The sequence below is a fragment of the Colossoma macropomum genome, unplaced genomic scaffold, assembly GCF_904425465.1.
Source record: "Colossoma macropomum unplaced genomic scaffold, Colossoma_macropomum, whole genome shotgun sequence".
Lineage (NCBI taxonomy): Eukaryota > Metazoa > Chordata > Actinopteri > Characiformes > Serrasalmidae > Colossoma > Colossoma macropomum.
Genome location: NW_023494800.1, coordinates 5512862 through 5518441, shown reverse-complemented (window position 1 = coordinate 5518441; position 5580 = coordinate 5512862).

Here is a 5580-nt window from a genome sequence, read left to right as displayed (position 1 = left end):
TCCCTGCGTTTGTGTGTTTGCTTAGTTGTCCGGCTTGTGCTGCAAATATTTCAGAAGTGCCAAACTATTGAGACTTTCCACGATCGATTCTGTGATTCTGTCCTGCCAAAACAAACCAAAGTGACCAAAAAGAAAAAAAAGTTCACTACCAAATAATGACGATAGTGCCATCACTTCCATAAAGGAATTCCTTTTAGGCTTTCCATCTTCACTACTTTCCGTACTTCGCTGAACAGTGTTCTAACCTTTATGGCCCCTTTGTGTGTATTATGTTACTTCTCTGTTTTTATTGTCACTACTATTCTGGGGCACGCACGCACTCCTTCCTCCCTCATTAGGACGCTCTGACATCACAGGAAGGAAGCTGAGATAATGGCATGCAGAGCTCATAAAACGCAGACTGACCCTTTAATGTCAGCCAGCGCTCGTAAAAGAAAGATGCTCACATCCCCTTTAATGCTCCTGCTCTGTGAGCACCAGGCCTGAACCGCAGAAACCAGACGATGCGCTACGGCTACGAGCTCGGCCCCCGAAAACTGATGTATCGCTGCAATACGCAGAGAAAATGGCTACGGATAACAGAGCTTAGTCTTAAGACCGTCAGCACAGGGGATGCTAATTAAGCATTCTGATATTCTAATAGGCATTCTAATATTCTAATAGGCATTCTGATACTCTAATAGGCATTCTAATATTCTAATAGGCATTCTGATACTCTAATAGGCATTCTAATATTCTAATAGGCATTCTGATATTCTAATAGGCATTCTGATGTCCTAATAGGCATTCTGATATTCTAATAGGCATTCTGATATTCTAATAGGCATTCTGATATTCTAATAGGCATTCTGATGTCCTAATAGGCATTCTGATATTCTAATAGGCATTCTAATATTCTAATAGGCATTCTGATATTCTAATAGGCATTCTGATGTCCTAATAGGCATTCTGATATTCTAATAGGCATTCTGATACTCTTAATAGGCATTCTAATATTCTAATAGGCATTCTGACATTCTAATAGGCATTCTGATGTCCTAATAGGCATTCTGATATTCTAATAGGCATTCTGATATTCTAATAGGCATTCTAATATTCTAATAGGCATTCTGATATTCTAATAGGCATTCTGATATTCTAATAGGCATTCTGATACTCTTAATAGACATTCTAATATTCTAATAGGCATTCTGATATTCTAATAGGCATTCTAATATTCTAATAGGCATTCTGATATTCTAATAGGCATTCTAATATTCTAATAGGCATTCTGATGTCTTAATTAGAGATGTCTTAATAGATCGAAATGCCTATTAGAATATCAGAATGCCTATTAAAGTATTAGAATGCCTATTAAGAGTATCAGAATGCCTATTAGCATATCAGAATGCCTATTAGAGCTTATAGAAAGTCATTCTGATGTCCTAAGAGACATTCTAATATTCTAATAGGAATTCAAAGGTTCTTATAGTCATTGTAATATTTGAATATGCATTGTAATATTCTAATTGGCGTGCCAGTGTTCTAATGGACATTCTAATATTCTTGTTGGCATGCTGATATTCCAGTAGACATTCTAATAGTGTTACTGGCATGCTAATATTATAATAGACATTCAGATATTCTAATTGCCATTCTAATATTCTAATAGGCATTGTAATATTTTAATAAGCATTCTAATGTTCTAATTGGCATTCTGCGACTAATACGAAGTAGGACTGTAGTATCAGAGACACCGTATCGGGTATTAGCACTGTAATATAAATATCTTTGTAGTGCTATTGGGTGTTAGCATAGCAACAGTAGCTATGTGGATATGTAGCCAAGCAGGCTGCAGGGTTGAGAGTTCATTACTTTGGATAACAAGGCTTAGTGTCATGGTCATCACTGTAGTGTCCAGGCATTAGAATTGGGGTGTAGTTAACAGACAGCATTGTGGTGTAACTGCTAGCATTGTGGTCTGGATATTTAGTGCTGTGGGTGTTAATATAGCAGCAACAAGAGCATTTAGCATAGCAGACTGCATTGTGAGGAGTACAATGATATGGATAACAGAGCTCAGTCTTATGGCCATCAGCGTAGCAGTTATAGGCAGCGGAATTGTTGTATAGCTAACAGGGAGCACCGTGCTGAGTGTTAGCACTGTGTCTGGATATTTAGCGCTGTGGGTGTTAGCATAACAGCAACTCTGCTTGAATGGGCTTTTAGCAGAGCAGCTTTCCAGCTAGTTTGGTAAAAGCTTTAGAAAGAATAAGGCAACAGATTATGAGATTAATTGTTATATCGAATGACCTCAATAAGGGTTATTTAACCTCTTCAACTGCAGTAACTTGTATGTAAGCCACACTTCAGTTCCTCGCTAATACATAACTTGTATGGCAGTTTCATGGGAGTGACTGGATTATTTATAAGGGTTACTATTTAATAAACCTCATATTAACAACTGAATAGAGTTTAAGGGGTTAATCCTAGGCTTCCCCTACAGTAATTCCTGCATATTTACAGTTTCTTTGGAAGAGACATGGCATGTTTCTAGCAGGAAAATACAGCAGCACAGTCTGACTTGGAGTGTTGAATGTATTTCGCTGTTTTAAGTCTTTAATGGGACTCCGGAGGGGGGGGGGTATGGTCTGAGCCTCTGGCCATGTCTAGACAGCAGCCACGCCTCCGCCTGCTGGCCCTCATATGGATGTCTGTTGGGGGGATTAGGGCCGTAAGCCTGCTTTGCCCTGGCCGTCCCAGCCCAGACCTACATTCTTAAGGCCTAGATTCCCCTGTAACCCCCCCACAACCTGAGCATGGACAGGGCAGTGGCTGAGTGCTAACAGCGAGGTTGGGGGTCATAATCTCAATCTGCGTCATGGTTAGGGGTCTTAAACGATATTGTATCCGTCTTTCTATCTCTTTCTCTCTCACTGTAGGCCGGTAAGGGTCAGTGCCGCGAGTTATTGGTATTGTGGCGCTGCCCTGCCAACGGTAATCCGCACACCGCTAATGCATCTAAAGCTGATGCTGGCCAGGAAATGCAAGCAGATGCCATGACCTCAAACTGAGAGAACATCTCACACCATGTGCCCTCCAAATACTCCCTCAAACTCGCTTTGCTACCGCAGCGTAAGAGTGGACTTATGATTGTTATTATGATTTCGAGCCCGCACTACGAGGCATGCACACTGCTTTCATGGTCACAATCCATAATATCCAGCGTTGCATGACTACATGGTAGACTTGCTCCACTGTGCTGATATTTTTGCTGATTTTGTTTGTGTCGACAGATAGATCATCAAACTGTCAAACCGTTTTTGTCTTGTTTTGCTGGTACATTGTCATACATAACAATGCCACCTGCTTGTTTTGCATCAAAACATTGCCAGCGTCACTGTTTTTGCGATATCTTCTACTAATACTAGGAAATAAGGCATATAATATGTCTTGTAGGCACAAACATAATCTGGGAGCAATCATGAGAAATTTTGGACTAAATGTGGGAGGAAACATAGACTTATTTGGGTAATTCTGAAGTTTGTAAACCAGTCCAAAGCCTCGTGAAGGCCGAGCTCCAAGTAGGGGGCGATGGTGTGCATGTCGACATTGTTCAGTGGACAAGCATGTTGTTAACCTATGGATGTTAGCATGGCTGAAAAATGCCTACAAAAAACTTAAGCAATGTGTGTAGCAAGTGCAGAAAACACATTATATGCAGTAAAAATAAACAACAGTTCCACTACTGATAGCTTTTTCCTAGCTAGCTTGTTTGCTTGAGTTATCGATTGGGCAACCCAAATGTTAAGAAGAGCCATTTTGTCCTTTCAGCAAAAAACCAAACCACCTTAGGGGCAATATTTTATTTCCATTCCACCATCTTGGCTGTAAATATGTCTCAGTATGTGCTGATGTGTTAGTATAAGCTAACAAATTTAATAGAAATGAAAACAGAGTTAATTTGTTCTGATTTAAGTTTTAGTTCTTTTAGTGCTTTTCTCGCATCTCCAGCAGGAAACTTTTCCAAAAGTAGAACAGTTTCTTGTAAAATGAGAAGCGACGAGGCTGAAGTCGCTTCTCATTCGCCAGCTTCTTGTTCGAATTCTCCCGTTCCACCTTAAATGGTGCCTAACGTGCTAGAAGGTAACTGCTGCACCATTTAAGGTGGAACGGGGAAATTTGAATGAGAAACTGACTTCAACTTTTTAGTGTTTGTCAGTTTCTCGTTGCAGATTAAACGAATCAGGAAATCAGCTGGAGTGATTATAAATGCCAATATGTCCACTTGTCCAAATCATCAATGTTCATTCTAAATCTTTCTCTTCGCAGTTTTGTTAGCTACTAGCTAGGCGAGATTGTTGTCTATGTTGCTATGGTGACCAGCAGTCTGTGCTGTGTGCTAAATTCATTATATTTGACCTTAACAAGGAAATGTAGAGAGCTAATGCTTGCTAAACTAACTGGCTAAAGTGTGCCTCATTCGACTCCTTTAGGTGGGTAGATGTTTCAGCACTGACAGTATTGTTTGGTTCTCAAATTTTCATCACAAATGTCACATTTTATTTCTAAAATTTTGCCACTTTATCTAAAGTAAAACACAGCTGATGTATGTATGATTCCTACAGGCTGCGTCTGTGGGTTCAAACATCATCACTGTGTGGAATCAAGTCCAAAGCTTTGGAGTCGAACGCCTGGAATTGATTAACCGATTCTTTTTGGGATCGACTCCCAGCCCTACTCGTACAAAATCTGATGAGGAATTTCAGTTTTGTTTTGTTTCAGTTTATTTATTATTTTTTTTACACATATTTCAGTTTTTCATCAAATCGAACTGGTTCTGAAAAGTTTGTAATGCCAGACTGCTCAACTTTCAAAAACTCGTCTGGCTTTTGCTCGTCTCCTTCCGCATTTCATATTTCATGCGCTCTGGCATGGAAAGCTTATGAAAATTTCAGCAAAGTAAACACTTCCCAGGCTGCTCCAGTTTAGCTGAAAGCTCTAAAAACTCTGTGGGCAAAATGATGAGGGACAAGAATTCCACAGTTTAAATTACCCCCCCTTTCCTCCCCCGCCTTTCCCCGCCTCTCACTGAGAGTAGTGCTGGTGGGGCAGCAGTCTGAGGGAGAGATAAGCTGAGGAATGCCTGTGTCTCTGGCTCCCTGCTGCCGGGGTGTCTGTCTCTCCGAGGGAGGAGGCTTCCTCCTGCTCTTTGGGGGCAGTTTGATGAATTAGCTCTGCTTCCCCCTTCTGTCCAGCACCTCCACAGACCTTCTGCTCGCAAAGAAACAGCAACATGTTTCTTTGTCAATCCAGCAGTGCACTTTGGTGAACTTTCAGAACAGTATAATTAAGGCTGAATTAAAGCATTCGTTTGGCCAACATCGAAATATATACAATTTTCCTCTCCTTAGCCTCTTTACATAGTAGAATAGCAGAGAGGTGAGTGCTGTTTTAGTATCATGCTGAGGCTAACATACATTAGAAGAAATAGAAGCTTATTTACACTGGTTAGCATTGTCCATACTGTAATCTATAAAAATGGATAATAAAAATTGCACATAGCTGAAATCAGTAGTGGCTGCCATCTTATAGCCAGAA